General features: G+C 33.4%; 1 long non-coding RNA gene across 4 annotated transcripts in view; it reads right to left on the bottom strand.

The window, feature by feature from the left end:
- Positions 1–2714: 2714 nt before the first annotated feature.
- LOC145293206 (uncharacterized) overlaps positions 2715–21874 on the bottom strand; it is a 1032236-nt gene continuing 1013076 nt past the window's right edge. For all 4 annotated transcript variants that reach the window (XR_013869690.1, XR_013869691.1, XR_013869689.1 and 1 more), the window contains one exon: positions 2715–2842. This is a non-coding gene — a long non-coding RNA (uncharacterized LOC145293206). The remainder of the gene's footprint in view (positions 2843–21874) is intronic.

Below are 21874 nucleotides of genomic sequence, written 5' to 3'. Positions count from 1 at the left end.
AAGATACGTGTTGCTCGTGGTTACATCTACCGCCGGCAAACACGACGGGCTCTCATAAATGGCTCACGACTAAGCGCTTGTTTGTAGTAACCCCATGCCGCGTCGCGCTATGGTCCAAGGTATGGCAGGCCTGACCAGCGTCTACCTGTAAAAAGCAACCGTAGTAGTTGTTGTGACATCCAGAGTTATGACGACAGGTACTCTCCACCCTCGAGCAAACTGCTTTATCCCACAAATGATTGTTGTAGTAGTAATAGTAGTGTTCGCTATAACAATCTTGGCTACCTGTCGTTATACGATTGTAATCCATTATTGGCCCGAACAGGTAAGTCGGTGTCGAATAGGCGGGGGAGAAGGTAGGAGGGGATGGAAATGGTATGGTTGGGTTAGGGTCGTTTTAGGTGAGTTTGTTATATCCATTCGGTCGTGTTAGTACTACTTTTTACCACATGGATTCATCCAACTTGTTTTAATACAAAATTAATGTCTGGTTTAATATTTAACAACTTTGTTTTCTTTGTCAATAGTTTGAAAATTAACACGACACAACTAACATACACATTTTATCTATTATTATTATTATTATTATTATTATTAGACATTTGATTTATTTCCTCTCTCTATTTTTTCTATATATTACACACAATATATTATTTATATATAAGACTTTTTTTCAGTTTTAAATATATAATTGATGTGAGATTAAAACACGTATTTATTTATTTATTTATTTAACCGTAGGTATTTTAAACACCATGGCTTATTAAACGCAGTTGTTCAGGTCAAAGGCGGTTTATATTGTTAGAGATTTTAGACGAATATTTAAACTTGCGGTTGGCCCCCCCTTTTTTTTTTTTTAAAAAGGCCGCCGCGAGATAATACTTTGGCGACAACTAGTTTACGTCCCTAGCTCGTTTACCGCCTGGTTGGTAATTTGTTTTGCGCTATTTATTTAAACTAAGCGTATTTTTCAGAGATGTAACTTTTTTTTTTTACTTGAGATTCATCACTTATTAAGGCCCGAAGGCCACTCGAGGATGTGGGTTAATAAATGTAAAGTAGTCTAGTAATCGTTAATGGTGCAAATTGGGTAGAATTTGATAATTTATGGAGACAGCTCAACAGGAATTTGTTTACATTGGATTTGAAGACTACCATGCTGTATTGAACCGGAAAACAGACCTGCGAAACTGTGTCAGCCCCTCCTTTTTTTCTTTTTTAAAAAAAAAACAACCTAATCTTTAAAAATGTATCACATATCTAATTGTAAGTTCGATAGACTAACTTATTGAACACCTTTAAGTAATCTATTTTCGATTTTGTACGTTTTTAATGTTTGTTTAACCGTGAACCAATAAGAAGCACGTGTAGTTATTAAGACCCGAGACAAGGATCGAACTGCTAATATGGTTGGCACAAGTTACATCGGCACACAACGAAACGAGAAACGTCAGTTGTTTTTACTATTGTCAAACGAGCCTAGATATCGAACCAGCAGATTTCTATCTTTCATTGTTTGGACTTTAGAAAAGGACGAGGGGGACGGGTGTTGATAGTTATATATATATATATATATATATATATATATATATATATATATATAAAATTATTTAGATTTTAAAAACAGAACAGATAAAGGCGGATGACTCAATGAATGTTTACAGGAGAAATAGAGCGTACGAAAAAAAAAATGATTAAAAAAAATGTTAATTTTCGGTTTCTAACAAAAACAACACAGTCACAACAAAAATATCTTATACCACACCATCTAAACGCGAGTCCTTATCTATCGAAAAACGCTAGGATGGTTTAGAAAAACGGTAGCTAATTTTATTTTATTTACTGTTAATCATTGAAGTCGTTTTATTTCGAAAGTGGTCGCAGGCGGTTTGGACGTCGTCAGTTATTTTTTATTTTTATTTTTTAAAAATATAATCATTAAAATAGTGTTTTATTGAGGCGATTTGAATTGTTGGCATTTTTGATTTACTGGGAGTGTTTAAAATTTAATAACAATCATTTCAAAATGTTTATCTTTTCAAGTGAGGAGGGGGGCAAACACACTTAATTTCTAAACAAGATTTATTTCAAACAAACCTGTTAGTTAGATATAAAAATGGGTCGACTCATGACATTTTTAAATGGAAATCGCTCGAGACAGGGCATGAAGCCGCTTGGTGTAAGGTGTTAACAAAGAACGAAATCTGATTATTGCAAAGACAGGAGATGCTTATTGACCTTAGTTTTGAAAAGACTAAGGCTGTAGGTAGAAGAAAAACAGGGAGCAGGAAGAGAGTTCCACAACCTTGCAGTCCTTGGAAAGAAGCTACTGGAATAGGAACTTTGCTAAATTATTAATTCAGTGAAAATATTTATCACTGAATACGACTGAGCATTTGCCGTACAGCTACAATGTACTTATATACTTGCACTTATATACTTACGATTAGATTAAAATGAAGCAGCAGAGATGAAGGAGGAATGACGTATAATAGGTCTATATGTGGATAAAGACTTTTTACTTATTTTATTTATATAACAAACGGTAACGCGGTCAACACCTTTTTCCCCCTTTCTTTCTTTTCTGCATACCTATCTATATATATATATATATATATATATATATATATATATATATATATATATATATATATGTGTGTATGTGTGATTAAAATATTATTGAGGTTTTTATTATTCTAAAAAAAATAAATCGCTTTTTTTTTAAAATGTAGTCTGTAACGGTTTAATCCGCTTGGAATTTTTGCGATTTTTTTTTGTCGTGTTTCTTGTTTTGTACGATTCTTTGGTCAAGGCACAGGACACCTGTTGCGGGATTTAGCACCTGAAATAGAAAAAAAAAAAAGAGAAAATACATAAAAAAACTAACAACAATAACAATAAAAAATAATAAAATAATGATTATGATAAAATAATAATAATAATAATAATAATAATAATAATAATAACAACAACTTTTAAAAAAGAATGCGAGAGATTGGAATCAGAGGGATGGCTGGGAATATACAACGTATAACAATAATGAAAACGGTTGAAATATTAAGGGAAAACCCTTGAATGTAGAAATTAACACACACGAGCTACACATACAAGCCGGACGCACAGAAAATGCTATGAATGTGAAACCCAAAGGAACATCACATAAAATCGTGAAAACTGCAATTTTATAACTGTAAATTAACGACCCTGCGTTCTGCCTTCTCCACTTTTTTTTTGTATGTGTGCATGTCATCATAAACTGGCGCCACACCAAATAATCGAGAAGGGTGAGGGAGGATGGAAAGACTGAGTAGAGAAAGGACTGGCCAGACCTTCGCTGGATGAGTGCAAAGAGAATTGGGACCTTGGAGAGGCTTATTGGGAGTCATTAAACACAGCATCAGCTTACACACACACACACACACACACACACACACACACAAGTTTGTGTACACACTCTCTCACTAACAAAGCAGGTACGCTAATATGTACACATATTTAGAACTATCTGTTACAACACTTTTGGTATATATATATATATATATATATATATATATATATATATATATATATATATATATTATATATATTATATATATATATATATGGGTATGATTGCAAAAAAAAAAAAAAATATTTATAGAAAGAATGATGAGAACCGACTGATCAAATCGAAGCATGCCTTTGGTGAGACCGGGTTCAACAAATCAGAAACCGGAATCATTCCATAAAATGTACTGAATCTTTTAGAATTCTTGCTCATAACTTAATCTTCACACAGGAAGGGACTCTTCTTTTCGTCTTTGTCTGCAAGCTTTACAGTTCAGAACTTGTTCGGATTGGCTATCCACCGGAAACTTTGCTGTTTGTCTTTGTCTGCCAACTCCTACAATTCAAAGCTTTTCTGAATTGATACTGCCATTTTGTTTGGAATCGCATTTCTCTTTTCTTCTAAAACTAAAACGACTTACTTAAGACTGTCCCATCTATACTTTGTAAATGCTTACGGTCCCAACCGAAATTAGCATGTGTACTGAATTTATCTTGACAGATAGAATGCTTTTTTTTTTCTTTTTTTTTTTTATCTAAAACGTTCTTGGAATAGTTGCATTCGCATTCACTACTACCATTTTATGTCGATGTTGTCGATTAAAAATGAAAACTTTTATATAGATAAACCCAATGGCCTAGCCAGGAGGAACCGAGGGGTGAGGCCAAACTTTAGAAGTAAAAATATTACAAAATATAATGTTTCGTTCATTTCGTTTATTTTTTTTTTATTATTATAATTAGGACAACCTAAAAATTGCAATTAATGTTCATTTAATGTTCTAATAACTTGAAATTTATGGTCGGCACACATTTCGGACGGTAAAAGTTTTGAACATGCAACGGCAGAAGTTTACATAATTACGAATGCACGCAAGTAGGTCGTATTCAATATGTCGCACGTGCTAATAGAAGACATGAAGAATAACAGGAGCAATGAGCAGAGTGTGGTATCAGTTCCGATGCTACATGTATAATCTATTCTGTCTTTGTCCCGAGAAAGAGAAGTCTTTCTAGACTGGGGCAATTTTTTTATTTTTGTTCAAATCCAAAGTACCCGTTTTCTGATTAGCTGGATTCTCCTCACATCTACAACCGACCTCGTATCATATGCCCTCGTGGGGAGTGAAGCAAATAGGAAGATGAATTCGTGGGGAGGTAAATAAATAGGAACATGGATTCGAAATTAAATGCGTCGTATGTTAAGTAATGGAGAACTGGAAGCATTTAGCTGCTACTACTACTACTACTACTACTACTTCTGACAAAACACCGTAAACAAAAGGAATCGTCTTGGTTTAAGTCTCATATCTTATAAACCATGTATATTCTCTATAAGTCAAAGAAAAAGTAAATCGTAACCTAAACGTTTTGGTTTCGATTCTTGTTGGTGGCGCCCGAGGCATTTTTTAAAACTTTACTATATATATAAATTTAAATCATTACTATATATATATATATATAAGGTCTAAGATAATCTATTATACAAATCTCACCTGTCTGTTTAAATGTATGTATGTATGTATGTTTGTATGTCAGCCTAAAACTTTCGACAAAGGCAACGGATTTTCACGAGATCGGTAGCGTTTTGAAGCTCAACCCTTCAGACAACAAATATCGAAAAATTTGCTAAAAACATTAATTCCTTCACCCTCAACTGGACACTTTTCTACAAGTTAGGGTCGTTTTTTTACCGATATTTTCGAAAAAATGGGCCATGCGGAAAGAAGGAAGAAATCGATTTTTGAATATTTTTCTATGAATTTTTGTTAATTTTAACTGAAAATTTCTATTTTGCAGATCATTATTATAGAATATAATAAGTGGAAAAGTTAATGCTAAAAATGTTAAAACCGCATCTTGGCGAGGATATAAATAATCGAATTGCAGGATTAAGGCAGTCCAAAATTACTTACAAGCAGATTTTTATATTTTAAGAAAAGAAAATGTGAAAACATTTCTTTCTGTAGTGAAGCGAATTGGTCAAAGGTTCGAAGTCGAACGCTTGGTAAAAGGGAAATCTGGATCTGGTCGCCCTAGAGCATTCACTTTGAAGTACGACCACAGGCTTAAATTAACTATTTTAAAGGATTGAAAGAAAACTTATGTTGACCATAGCAAAGAATTCAAAACAGAGGCTGGAAATTCTCTTTCTAGATACACAATATCTAGACGAATGAAAGAAATGCGATTTTCCTCTAAAAGGTGTGAAAAGAAGCCATTTTTATCTAAGAACATCAATAAAAGAAAGATTTTTCTCGTGTTATGGCAAAAAAAGATACATACTGGTTCAGGAATGTTCTCTGGTTAGATCAATCAAGATTTTGTCTTGTTAGTGATGCTGCCGATGCTTCTCAACGATGCAATCGAAGAACCGGAGAAAGATTTTCGCCAAGTTGCATAAAAACAACAGTTAAATACGGGAATGTAGTGATAATGGTATGGGGAACTTTTACTGCAGCAGGAGTTGGGGAACATATTAGATGCGAGAAGTCACTCACTGCAAAGGAATACATTCGAATATTAAAAACAGGATTGTTACCAAATATCCAGAAGCTGAGAATATCCCAGAACATTATTTTTCAACATGATAATGCCCTGCACACACTGCTAAAGTCACAAGAAAATGGGTTTCTGATAAGTCAATTAATGTGATATTTGGACCAGGTCAAAGCCCTGATTTAAGCCCAATCGAGAATAATTGGTCCATAATATTTCGTGCATTGGCTGGAAGAACTTTATCGAATAATGAAAAACTGTGGGAAGCTGTGCAAAGCGAATGGAATAGCATCTCCTCTTCGCAATGTTCCACGTATCTAAAAGGATTGATCTTTTAAAGAAACAAAAGGGAATGCGATTCCATAGTAAGTATATAAAAGTGAATGTCTTGTTCTGTGTTATTAGCCTCCTTTAAGTTTCCTTGTTCGATTGTTCTTTGTTCAATATAGTTCTTAGTGAAATAAATTTGTTTGGCCCATTTTTTTTTTTGCTCAGGAGTGTGTGTGTGTGTATATATATATATATATATATATATATATATATTTGTATATTTTTGAAGCAAATCATTATTCAGGCATGTCTGATTGAACACAACAGAGTTATTCTTTCTTTATATCTTTTCCATTTGTCGAGCTCTCTTTTTAATTTTAACAGGCATATATATAAAATGGCGCCCAAAAGTTGTTGTTCGGCCATATTCCTTTCAAACGCTTTCTATCGATGCATTCGATTATCAGCAGGAACGATTGTTGTTGTTTTCTTTATCTTTACCTTTGAGGCTTGGAGTATTTATAATTTTTTTCTTTATTTTTACTAAAAATTACTAGAAGCCATACTTATAAAAAAAACCCCAAAAACTACAAACCTTTTGAAACTGGATCTCATTTAACACCGGGACAAATATACCAATAGTAGTTAATAACTTACATGAAACTAAATAAATAAACTATAAAATAGGAAAATCGAAATTAAAAAAATAAACATAAAATAAAAATAATTCGCCCCACCTTTATAGCCAATTAAAAAAAAATTGTGTAACTGAAATGAAATGAGTGTGTTTTTGTTATGTAATTTATTGATTGAGATTATATGGATTAATTATTATAGGAGGTTTTTCTATGGTGTGAGAGAGTTAACCTCTATTTTTTCAAGAAAGAATATTAACTGCATCATATTTTTTAAAAAATATATTAACGGTTATATGACGTTTTTAAAATCTCCCTCTCTTAAACAACGCAAGCCCCCACCCCCGCTTTTAAAAAAAAAAAAATTCCAGCGTCTTTTTCCGTTTCTGAAATGAAACGGCGTCACACGGTTCGCAAGAAAATTTTCAAACATTTGTACCGATGTTTTTGTTTTCTTAATTTCTTTCATCCAGAGGAAGTCTCAAAATAAAGATGAAACGTTGATGAACACATAACTCGGTTTATTCCCTTTTATTTCTCTGTCTGTCTGTCTGTCTGTCTGTCTCTCTCTCTCTCTCTCTTTCTATATATATATATATATTACAAATAACATTGTAAGGCAACTGTACAACTGTATTAGAAGCGCTTATCTTGATGCTAACCATCTCAACCTAACACATTCACAGCAAGGCCTTATTAACAAAACTTAAAAGAGCTTTCCTTTCTTCCTCAATGCGCTTAAGGTCAGGTGGAATTTCCATGAACAAATACTTCCCATCTGTGATTTATATTTCTTCATAATCACAATCATTTTCAATGCACTTTTGCCATGAATTCAATGACGCATCTCTACTCCTGACGCATGTCCCAGGGGTTTGCATTCTTAGAGTCTTACACTATCAATATCTGCAACACAGACATGAAACGTTCAGTTCATGAACGTAAGAGTTCAGTCATGATAACAATATGATTTTCAGTCTCCTCTGATCTATTTGGGCGGAAGTAAAATTCGGAAGCATTACTTTCAGAACGTTTCTCATATAAACTGATGCACATATATTGTGTACATATTATTTTTAAAATATAATTATCCACTGACGCGTGTTTCGTTGTCGTCGACTCATCAGAGTGGCTGAATCTCGCGAGATTCGAAATCGGGACCCCATGGAAAGAAGCGTAAACCTCTACCACTAGACTCTCTCGCACTACTGCTTGAATGTATCGCGTTTTTTTTTATGTAGATGTTATTTGTTTAAGTTTTTGCGATACTTTTTTTGAATGAATTATACGAAAGTGCATTTTTACCTAAATGCGAGTTGAAAAAAAAAAGTATCGCAAAAACTTAAACAAATAACATCTACATAAAAAACGCGACCGTTTGAGCAATCGTGCGAGATAGCCGAGTTGTAGAGGTTTACGCTTCTTTCCATGGGGTCCCGATTTCGAATCTCGCTAGATTCAGCCACTCTGATGAGTTGTAGACGATGAAACACGTGTCAGTGGATAATTATATTTTAAAAAATAATACATATGCCGCTCCCCATTTTGGGGTACTAAATTGGTCAAAGTGAAAATTATTTCCAACCCGCATTTAGGTAAAAATGCACTTTCGTATGATTCATTAAAAAAAAAAATCTCACAAGAAACAAATAACATCTACGTTATATAAATGGAGATAATAAAGACTATGTGAATTTTGCCGGGTTTTATACTATTCGTGACTTGTGCTAAGCTATATGGAAGTACACGGCTGTCCACATTAACAGGTGTTTCCCTAGAAAACCTCACAGACATAACACTGATCAATGTTTACAACTACAAATGACGAACAGAAGTATAACAGATGTATTCTGAATTACCTTTTTACCGAATAGAATATTTCCATTGTTAAACATTGCAATAAAAAATACTTGTACAAGAAAAGAAAATTTTAATTAAAATAAGATCTCGAGAAAGATTAGATTTACTGGTTGAATCATGGGATTGAATGACACAAGCACTATTAAAATAGACGGCACATCTGCTGAAAGGTTCTCGCTTTCTGCTCCCTCTTCCAACTATCTATCTTTGTATCTACAAATCTGTCCGTATCTCTGTCAACTATTATATAAAAGAAACTTTGTGTGTGTGTGTGTGTGTGTGTGAGTTCGTTCCCTATGGACTTCTAAACGGCTGGGCTGATTTTTTTTTGAAATTTCACACAAATGCCTGGCAGTGTTCTTACATATGGTTTTGTATCGGAATGTCTCCGATATGTATCGATAACGGATAATCGAAAAAGTCCAATGAAAGAAGGGAAGGCGATGTTGACTAAAGTTAAAACCTCATACAGCCTAACATCACAGATTCATTTGAGAAGCTTCATTATCGCACAAGCAGAAAGGCCCGGCATGTAAAAACCAATCGATTCTTTTATATGACATATGATATATAATATAAATATATAAATATAAATATATATAATATAAATATATATACATAAATATAATATATATATAATATATAAAACTATATATATATATATATATATATATATAAATATATATATAAATACATATATATAAATATATACATATATAAATATATATATATAAATATATATACACATGTATAAATATATATATATATAAATATATATACACATGTATTAATATATATATATAAATATATATATATATACATGTATATATATAAATATATATATACATGTATATATATAAATATATATATACATGAATAAATATATATATATAAATATATATACATGTATAAATATATATATAAATATATATATACATGTATAAATATATATAAATATATATATATAAATATATAACTATATAAATAAATATATATATATAAACATATATATAAATATACAAATATATATAACTATATATATAAATATATATGTCTTTGCATATATATATGTGAAAAAATATAAATATATGTACATATATAAATATATGTACACACACACACACACACACACACACACACATATATATATATATATATATATATATATATATATATAGTAATTTATAAAATATATATATGGCGATTAAGCTACACTGAATATTCAGCGTTTAATCCACTCTAGGATACTTCAGGCTTATGCGCATAAGCCTGAAGAATCCTAGAGTGGATCAAATGCGGAATATTCAGTGTAGCTTAATCGCCATATATATATTATAAATTACTAACTAGCTCTACCTACGTATTGAGCACTTTTGAAGTAAATACTTAAAGTTTATGCATAAATTTATACTTTCGTATATTAATTTTATGTAAGTAAATGAAGTGGTTATATATATATATATATATATATATATATATATTATATATATATATCATTAAGAAGCACCTTTGATATTATTATACAAATAAAAATTATATCAGTTTAAAAGACCAAAAACAAGTGCAATTTAAAAAATAATAAATAAATACACTCACTTATTTTAAACGAAATTATGGATTCATAAAAGAAACTTTTGTCAGAATAATCCAAGTTTTTTTTCACCTACCATGTTGAAGACGGTAATGCTTGCTACGTCTTCAGATGTTTAAGCAAGCTTTTAAGATATTAAGTCTGGTACATTGTAAGTGCTGGTCGTATAAATTTGACAAATGATATAAACTGTTGTTCATTAATAAGAACTGATGTTGGAATACAAAATCAGAATTTAACGTATGTATCTACATGAAAGTTTATGTGAATATGTCGAGTATTTACTTTGACAGTGTTCCATACGTAAGGAGAGCTAGGTAGTACGGTTTGAAAATATATATAGCAATTAAGCTACACTGAACATACCACATATATCTATCGGAGACATTCTCATACAAATTCTATCTAACAACACTGTCAGGCACATAAAGTACATTCGTGTAAAATTAAAAAAAAAAAAAGAAAAAGAAAAAAACAGACCAATCGTTTTCGAATCCACAGGGAACTCTATCTCTTTCTCTCTCCCCCTCTCTCTTTCTCTTACACACACACGTACACAGACACACACGGAGACAAAGTTCCTTTTAGTAGAGATATATGCGGAAAGAAAGAGAGAGAGAGTGAGAGGAAAGAGAGAGAAAGAGAGAGAGAGAGAGAGAGAGAGAGGAAAAAGAAAGAAAGAGACTGGATTTATTTGCTTCCCCACTGAGTAAATTAGGTACAAGGCCGTTTTTTCATGTGGAGAGAGGGGGGAGAGGGAAGGAAAAAGGGGACCAGCTCCCAATAGGTGGGAAATGGGAGCTGGATAGTGATGACCATTTGGTATATAGGGTTGCCCCTACATGGACCAAAAGATTGGCACAAGGACAATGGTCTTTGATTGCTGCATCTGCCTGAACAGATACTACACTTTGATCTTGGTCTGAAGGTCACAAAAGTGCCCCCACGAAAGGGGGGGGGGCGAACCAAAAAAAGAAAAAGAAAGAGACTGGATTTATTTGCTTCCCCACTGAGCAAATTAGGCACAAGGCCATTTTTTAATGTGGAGATAGGGGGGGGGGAGGTCAAAAGGGGACCAGCTCTCGATGGGTGGGAAATGGGAGTTGGATAGTTACAATTGGTATGAAGGGTTTCCCCTACATTGACCAAGGTCTGATATATGGCGTTACCCCCATATATGGTCTTTGCTTGCAGAATCTGCCGGAACAGATGGTGTTTATTTGCTCCCCCACTGAGCAAATTAGGCACAAGGCCGTTTTTAATGTGAGGTAAAAACCAGCTCCCCTAAAAGGGGTCACTCTGGTTACCAAAAATAATAATTGTCCCAGTATAGAGGGCTTCCCCTCCATTGACTGGTACAAACCATCTTAAGTGCAGCATCTGCCGGAACAGATACTACACTTTGATCTTGGCTCGAAGGCCACAAAGGTGCCCCCGCGAAAGGGGGGGGGGCGGACCAAAAAAGAAAAAGAAAGAGACTGCGCTGTTCGGTGTAAAATTCTGTTCTAGACTGACCTGTTAGATATGTTCGCCTAGCGGGTACTTGGTTCCAACTGCGAGGTAGGCTGAGTTGATTCTGACACCCTAAGGTTTACATTGCCAACCTCGCTTTCAACCATAGTAATATTTATCAAAAAGAAATAATAAAAAACAAAGAGATCCAGTTATCTGAAAGAGGATGATTCTAATAGTTTAGGTCTCATTATCGTTAATTGCGGTAATTAGAGTCGAAGCGAATAACAAATATCAGCTCGTTGTCTCTTCCTGTTTCTTCTAATTAGACAACGTGGTAAAAAGGATTCTTTTCAATCCGGATTTATCGCGACAAACATGCGAATGTTTGGCATTGAAGTACACGCCCTAAAAATTCCTAATTAAAAAAAAAAGATTATCTTTTTTTTTTACCAGAAATGTTGAGTTTGTTCAATTTGGGATTATAAATATACTAGGTAAAGTAGTCGCCATCGTCGAGTTTCTCGAATGTTCCTCGTCACAAGTCAAAACAATTGATAAAAAAATGTTGTACTCTAAATTGTTAAAATAACAATTGAAGTTTATCCTTGTAAGCAATAAACTTTTTATTCAGGCAAAACCGAAGGATAGAGTAAGTATTTTTTGACGGAGGCCCCCTTTAAAAATCTACCAAAAATCAAGTAATCATTAAATCAATACGAAATTCTAACCGATTATTAAATGAAGAATGAAATTTAAAATGGTTTACTTTTCTTTCATAATCGATATATATATATATATATATATATATATATATATATATATATATATATATGTGTGTGTGTGTGTGTGTGTGTGTGCCTACAAAACGTCGTTCTTTATTTGTGGGTACAAATATGCTTAAAATAATCAGCTGAAACTGAGCAAAATATATTATATTGTGAGAAGGGTAAGGATTACAAATAAAACAAACAAACAAACAAACAAACAAACAAACAAACAAAAAACAAACAAAAACAACTGCGCACGTATCAAATTTTAAGGTTGAAAATCCGAATTTTGAATATGTTTTATTTTTCACCTTTTGTGTTTTGAAGTGTGAAATCCGTTTAATATGTTAATGATAATTACATTTCAGATTAGCAAAATAATATATATATATATATATATATATATATATATATATATATATATATATATATATATTCATTATTTTTACGAAAAACACTACTTTTAAATCTTTGAAAAATAAATTAATAATTTTCTTTTAGTGAGCCCAACATTGCTGAATAAAAATTACATAGGAAATGCTTTAAAGAATCGATACCCCCCCAAAAAAAATCGATAAATAACTGCGCATTTTACTAAAAATATGATAGTTTATTTCGGCAATTTCTTGTTACTTGATATCAATACACTTATGGTCGACTATGCGCGCTAAAATAGTTGTTCTGCATTTACAAACAGTTGTTACCTCCCCTTGTCCAAAATTACGAATTATTATTTTTTTTTGTTTTGTAAAGCGTTCCGCAGTTTCTTAAAAAAGAACAGTTAAATTTGAGAATTTTGAATTTTGACACAGGATTTCTACATATTGAGATAAAAGATGAAATTATTTGAAATTCAGGTACTTATGTTATAATATTTTTATATATTATTATAGCAAATCATCCTTAATCTTATTTAGACAAAAAAAATTAATTCATTAAAAAAGCTTTAAAAAATATTGAATTATTTATCTATCGATACAGAAAATGGCGGTGACAGGTGTTTTTTTTTTAAATTTAAAATTCTATTAAAAACTAGCTGTACCCTGCCACGCGTTGCTGTGGCTTAATTTCGTGTGATGGAAAATTCTAATAAAAAGAGAAAATGCATGTTTCTTATATTCTTAGTAAAGCAATCCACCCCAAAAAGTAAAAATAAAAAAACGCGAAAATGAAAAAAAAAAATGGTACTCTTGCAGAATTGGATCCGGAGTTATCGTCAATCATGGCTTGGGCTCGACCAACATTCAGTGGATTAAGCCGAAAGTTGCTAAAACGTTGAAACGCTAAATAGTTTTCTTTTTTTATTGTATTAAAAAATGTGAGTTTTTAATTAATATTTGGGTAAGGGGGGTGTGTGTTACTATACACAGATTTGAAAAAGTTGTCCAAAAACAAATAAATGAAAGCAAAGGTAAGGTAAATTACGTTTCTATCTAACTGGATAATTTTTTAGTGTTTTTATTTAATGTAAAATGTTTAATCGGCTCAAAAAAACTCAGTGTTTATCTATGTATTTGAAAAAGATGAATGGTTGCGGACTCTGTTGAATACGTTAAGTTTGGGAAAATTAGTTAAAAACTATGCAGAACAGTGTCAGACACCTACTGATTATATGTTATTGTGACATAGGCTGACATATTCGGTGGATTTCTGATAGTATTTTGTATATTTTTTTTAGTTTTAAATCATTTTCTCAAACTTAACATCATCAACAGTGTCCATAACGGTTTGTATTTTTCAAATACACTGATAAACACTATTTTTCGAGCCGACTAAACGTTATTGTAAATAAAACGGGTTTGTATTACTAAACACAGAAACGAAAAAGTTGTTGAAAAATAAATATAACAAATAAATGTTATCAAAGGTAAGATAAGTTACTTTTCTACCTAACTGGATAAGATTTTAGTGTTTTTATTTAGTGTAAAATGTTTAATTGGTTCGAAAACATGTAGTGTTTATCTGTATATCTGAAAAATACAAATGGCGGCAGTTGAACACGTTAAGTTTGGGAAAATGAGTTAAAACTAAAAAACTACACAAAATACTGTCAGAACTCACTCAATATATGTTACCGTGACATAGGCAGACATGTATTTGGTGGTTTTTAACAGTATTTTGTATAATTTTTTAGTTTTAACTCATTTTCCCAAACCTAATGTGTTTAACACAGTCTGTTGCCATTTGTAATTTTCAAATATAGCAGTAAACGCTGTGTTTTTTGAGCCGAATAAACATTTTACATTAAAAAAACAAAAAAAAAATATCCATTTTGGTAATAAAGTAACATATCTTGCCTTTGATAATATTTGTTATACATTTATTTTTTGACAACTTTTTCGAATCTATATGTACAGTAGTACAAACCCAATAAAAACACTAAAAATTATCCAATTAGGTAGAAAAGTAACTTATCTTGCCTTTGAAAATATTTACTTGTTATATATTTGTTTTTGTTGACAACTTTTTCAAGTCTTTGTGCAAGTACAAACCCAAAGGTGTATTTTTCTGTCTAATTTTATTTTTAGTACCGCGCTTAAATTTAAATTTCACAATATCTTTTTTTGGGGAGGGTATTTTTTTAACATTAGGTTCACCTCCACAATTTTCGACTATGCTGAATAAGAAAATCTCATTTAAAATTTGCAGAGGCAATTAGTTTTCGAGATATAAAGACCTGTACTATGCACTATAATTCACTGACGGCCATGAATAAACACTCCCAACCTGCAAGAACGGCTTTCGGAATAAACAACACCCATGCCTAACCACATGTTTTAACCTTTTACCTGTCTTTCGTCTTTTAAAAACGGCTTTTGGAATAAATACCACAATTCTCCCCATGTTAAGAACGGCTTTCAGAATATTGGTAAGAATAGCAAAAAAAAAAAATAAATAAAAAAATAAATAAATAAATAAATAAAATAAAAATAATAATGTTTTTCTTGGTAGAAACCTTTCTGTATTTCACCTAAGAATTTCTGGTGTTAATGAACTTATTGATCCGCGCTATTTTTTAAATCGTATTTCCAAGTTTAATTAAAGTTTTATGATATGTTTTTTTTTATTCAATTGTAAGGTTAAAGTACAGAATAGATACAAAACACCCTCCCCTCTCCATATTTGGAATGGCTTTTTAAATAATAACGTTATTATTTCAGCACGGATCACTCTCTACATGAGTACCTAATATTTTTTCAGCCATTCTTACCATAGAGAGAGGATGGTGTTTTGTAACTATTCTGTGCTTTTTTAACTAACAATTTATTATTAAAAAAAGATGTGAAATTATAAAAAAAATAAAAAGATATTGTGAAAGTTGAATTTAAATTGAAAAAACCCCCCCAAAAAACAAACAATGTGAACGGCGCGTTCAACATTGTAGCCGGACCTTATTTGGCAATAAGGTCACGTTAGTCGATTAATGGGTGCTAATGCACTTACTGATCCGCGCTATTTTTTTTAAAATCGTATTTCCAAGTTTAATTAAAGTTTTGTTTTTTTGGTATTTTTTTAGATTAGGTCCACCTCCACAATTTTCTTTTAAATGACGACTTCTCAAGGTTTCCGACTATGCTGAATACAGAAATCGCATTGAAATTTTGCAGAAATAAGTAGTTATCGAGATATAAATAGTTGTTTTATGCATTGTATTCTTTGCCGACCATCTTTGTTACACGCGTAGATTTGTTTATGACGCGCGCAAGCGTGTAAAAAGATGGCTGCCAGAGATTACAATGCATTATACAAATTTTTAATATCTCGATAACTACTTATTTCTGCAAAATTTCAATGCGATTTCCGTATTCAGCATAGTCGAAAACCTACAAAAGTCGTCATTTAAAAGAAAATTGTGGAGGTGGACCTAATCTAAAAATTTACCGGTTTTTTTTTATTCAATTGTAAGGTTAAAGTACAGAATAGGTACAAAACACCCTCTTCTCCCCATGTTAAGAATGGCTTTTTAAATAATAACGTTATTATTTCAGCACGGATCAATAAGTGCACGAGTATCCAATTTCTTTAAAAACATTCATATTTTCTTATATAAAAACAACTTATGTAAAAAAAGAAAAAACGTGCACTTTCAATTTTTGTTAAAAAAGTTTTCTTAAAAAAACAACAAAAAATACGGTAAAAAAAGCAAAGAACAAAACGTTAATCGGTATTCATGCAGAGAGTGATCCGTGCTGAAATAATAACGTTATTATTTAAAAGGCCATTCTGAACATGGTGAGGGATTTTGTACCTATTCTGTACTTTAACCTTACAATTGAATAAAAAACATATAAAACTTTAAACGTGGAAATACGATTTAAAAAATAGCGCGGATCACTCTCTGCATTAGCACCGAAAGTACAGAATAGTTAAAAAATCCTCCCTCCCCATGTTAAGAATGGCTTTCTAAATAATGTTAATGCTTCAGTACTGTTCCTTTTCTTCTTAAGTTTAACTTTTGTTTATTAAATTGTTAGGTGAAAGTCCAGAATAGTTACAAAACACCCCTATTCCCATGTTAAGAATGGCTTTCTAAATAATAACGTCATTATTTCAGCAGGGTAGCTTCTCTGCATAAGTATCATGCTTTGTTTTTAAATTGTCAGGTGAAAGGACAGAATAGTTACAAAATATCAAGAATAGCTTTCTAATTGTTACACTCGCAAATAGAATGGACGTATCTTAAGCATAACCATTTTAGAAATAAAAGAAATAATTAAAAAAACAAAACAACAAAAAAGAAAAAACAAACAAACAAACAAACAAATATTGGATCCGTTACGCTTACACATATACCAGCATGGTCTCTACACAAAATTTAGACATTAATAATCGTCTCAATTTCACACCAGGGGAAATCGGCTGCGAAATCTTTGAAAAAAAATATTACATCATTCTACGCCTCCAGAAAGTATCTCACTCCCGGCTCAATCCTTTACTTGTATGAGCGTCAAATACATCCTAAAATGGAGTAGTGTTGCCACATCTGGGCCGGAGTTGATCGGATCACCCTAACCTGTCTTGACAGAGTTCCTATTTACAATGCCTTCGCACGGGACAGAGTTAGACACCGAGGTCGTTTTTTAATGCAGAGAAAAGGAACACTAATAAAAATTGTCTCAGTCGTGAAGCATTTCTCCTCCACAGATGGAGAACAAGAAATTGAAGTGCAGTATCTGAAGAAAGATACTACCCTTTGATCTTGGCCCGTAGGCCAAAAAATACCGACTTAGAAACCTAGTAGGTGATGCCATTCTCTCTCTCTTCTCTATCGTCATTTTCATGACAAGTGCTCGTCTGAGTTTTAATATATGCCCCCCCCCCCGTAGCAAAACTTTCACAACGGGCACTCATCTGGCTACAAGCACTATCTACAATTTCCCCCACTCTTCATATGTGCTTAAATATAAACGCAGTTTCCATGAACAAAGTTTATTTCCTAGAACTACCTGCCTGTGGAACTCTGTTCCCCTTGCCTACTTTCCAGCTGACTACAACATAGTTGCCTTCTGGTCCAATGTAAAGAAATCATTGTTCAGCTAACCCCTTAGGTAATCAAATGTACCCAATTTCTACCGCAAACGACCACTACGCTATTGTTTCAGTGACCAATGTACGCTCGTTAACACTTACGCTCGAGTGGCTTTCTGGCTATGATAACTCCCTTGTAAAAAATGTCTAATTCACTGCGGAATGTAGGTATCACTAGCATATCTGTTTTTATTTCGTTATTCGCTTATAGTCGTCATGAAAGAAGTTAGCTTATTAACTTTGGGATTAATGCCTTATCTCTCCCTGTCTGATCAAAATTGTAAAACTGACTGATATGAAATATTTTCTTTCTTCTCATTATCAGATAACACAGAACATCCTCGCAACGTCGTATTTTGGTTGGACGACATGTGACGCTATGACAACAAAACCGTACTATTATCCCGCCTCCTCATTACACACTAAAGTCTAAGCCGCAACTTATCCAACTTTATATCGTTTCCGTATCACATGATTGTACTATCTGATTGGCTAGTGACTAGCCAATCAGATTCGCACGTCTATACGGAGCCACAGCAGATCTTACAGGTTGCATTATCTCACGAGCCGACGTCATATTTAAATGTGATCTAAAAATCAAATAGAACATTACTTTTCTTAACTTTTGAGATAGGGGTCGGTTATTAATATTATTCGAATTCTTCGGACTACTATTCTCATATTGAGTGTCATTTTTACATTTTTACAATATTTCGGTCGATGTAACCTGCGGACTTCTTCAGGTGTATTTTGTCAAACTACACGGAATTTGAGCGGAGCCTTTTATTTAATTCACGGGAGTAGCTTTCTATCGTTTCGTAAGCCACGGCTGAATAAAAGTCTTAAGATGTATCTTGTCGAACTCTGGAATGTTTCTGTTGAACTCGGGAATCTGCACGATGATATCACTTTACAATTGAATTTTTTCCAAAGTTGTCTAACCACTGCGCCACGGATCATTGTGCTCAGTGTGTGCGACCAAAAAATACAATTGCGATTTACTTAGGGCTTCTGTTCAGCCATGACTGACAGAACTAGAGCATGCTACACCGTGAAGTAAATAAAGAGTTCCGTTTGAAATTTCTTGCAGAGTCCAGAGTTTGACAGACATGCCTAAGTTCGACAAGATACACCTGAAGAAGGTCGGAGGTTACATCCACCGAAACGTTGTGAAAATGAAAATCAAGATGAGAACTGTAGTCCAAAGAATCCAGGTAATAGTAACTTTTCAATTTTGAGCTATTTTTCCCCTGTATTCACTCAGTTTTCTTAATCCCCGCCCCCGTAACTATCTTGTTTTCTAGATTTTTCGGCCTTCTTTAAATCTAATTTATACAACTCACTATATCTATCTGTCTCTATTTTTTTTTCAAAGTGCATTTCCTTCGAGACACAAGGTTGCAGGGAAGCGCAAGACGAATTAAATGATCACCCAGAACCGGTAAAAATAGCTGCTGAGGGATCCAAATTGCAAACAAGTGAAACTTGTTTGGCGTAAGTCGGTTAAACGTGTTATTTATATTCGTGAGCAAATATATATTTATACGCTAAAATCTGTCAATTTTTAACAGCCTTTCTTTTATCCAGCTGACGGTAGCTCAAACAGTAACGACTAAGGTTGGAGAGCTATATGCTTTGATTTCTATTTTAGCTAATAGCACAGAATCATTTAAAAAAAAACTTTTCTAAGTCACTACTGTGTATTGGGTATAATATACTAATCAATAGAGAATTCAGTCTATGATAATATTTTTTAGATAGGCATCACCACTTATCAAGTCCCAGAGGCCGCTCGAGGATAAGGGTTAAAGAGTGTACAGTAGTCAATTGAACAATATAGTAATCGTTAGTAATGGAAATTCGGTAAATTTGTTAACTTAAGTGGAACAGCTCATCAAAAACTTATTTACATTGGACTTGAAGACAACCATATTGTAGTCAGCTGGAAAGCAGGCAAACGGAAAACAATTCCACATTTCGAAGAAAGAAAGAAACTTTGTTCATGAATCTACATTTAGGTTTAAGCACAGATAAAGAGTGAGGGGATTATTGATAGTGTTTTCAGCTAGACAAGTGTTTATTGTGAACGTTTGACGAGGGGGGACCATAGATTGGAGCTCAGTCGATCACTTGTCATGATAATTACGATAAAACAAAGACAAACTCGCAACATCTCTTCTGTGAGAAAGAGGTTGCAGGGAAGAGAAAAGGACATCTACGAGGCTACGAAATCTATTTTGGACTCTATCAAGGTAGGATAAGTCCTTTCTAGTAGCTCCTGCCCAGATGTGGCAACAGTACTCCATCCTTGGACGTACCTGGCTCTTATATAGATCCGATACAAATTTGCTAAAAACAGCCTATCTTGCCTTGACAGAGTACAAAATAGACTTTGTGGCTTGGTGGGGGGGATGCCCTTTTCTCTACCCTGCAACCTCTTTCCCACAGAAGAGACGTAGCGAGCCTGTCGTTGTTCTGTCGTTATTTCCATGGCAAGTGCTCGTCTGAACTCCATTATCTAGTCCCCCCTCGCCAATCTTTTTCAAAAAACACCCGGCTAGCTAAAACCACCGTCAATAATTTTCCCCACTCCTTATTCGTGCCTAAATCAAAACGTAGATTCCATGAACAAAGCTTCTTTCTTAGAACTGCACGCCTGTGGAACTCTGTTCCGCTTGCCTGTTTCCTCTCCCGACTTCAACCTGGATGTCTTCAAGTCCAACACAAACAAATTCCTGATGAACCGCCCCCCCCCTAAGTAATGACACCTTATCAATTCTCCAATACTATTGCTACACTATCACATTGATTACTGTATGTTTTGATTTGCTGTATGTTTCTATTTCAGGTCAGGAGTCAAGCCCAGAATCTTAAAAAATGAGGACTGAGGGACAAATAAAGAGAAGCGAGAGTAACGGGAGTTGCCTATAACACACCCACAATGCATTATCTACTCTCCGTTAAGAAATATGATTTTATTAAGTATTGTACTTAATAAAAGTCCAATTGGCGTGTATAAGGCAAAGTATGGTGATAGATTCCCCCTCCCATTAATTGAAAATAAATACAAGACGAAAGTCATTCATTTCAACTGATACCAGATAAGGATCAGAGCGTTGATGATGCAAAGATAAAAGCTTGATTTTAGATGCATTAAAAGTAACCAGTCCCCCTTTTCCCCATTGTACCACGTGCTCAAGATCAGAGGAGAGAGAGAGAATCGGAGAGAACTTGGTCGTTTACAGTCTTTGATGCGCTACCATAGATGGTAGTGTCATCAGCATAAATATCTAAGAATGATGTAAGGATGTGATTTGGAAAATCATTATTGTAGATCAGGAAGAGAGTTGAGCCCATGATGGACCCCTGAGGGACACCAGCATTAATACTGTGAGCTTCTGATTTCTGCACATCAATCACTACTCTTATGAACTTATCAGAGAGAAAGGATTTAATAATTGAGAAGACATTTCCAGCTATACTGTAGGTGGAAAGCTTGTATAGTAAACCTGTACGCCATACCCTATCAAAGGCCTTTGATATGTCAAGAGAAATTGCCCTAGAAAGAAAGCCTCAGTCGAGAGATTCGCTAATCCTATGAGATATAACTGTAAGCACATCCGCTGTAGATCTAGCAGAACGGAAACCATATTGTGTGTAACTAACAAGGTTATTTTTGCTGAGATGGTTGATTACTTCTCTGTTTAACCCATATTCCAACA

Source organism: Euprymna scolopes, chromosome 14, assembly GCF_053919585.1.
Source record: "Euprymna scolopes isolate OS-2025 chromosome 14, ASM5391958v1, whole genome shotgun sequence".
Lineage (NCBI taxonomy): Eukaryota > Metazoa > Mollusca > Cephalopoda > Sepiida > Sepiolidae > Euprymna > Euprymna scolopes.
This window is presented reverse-complemented; position numbering and strand designations above follow the sequence as displayed.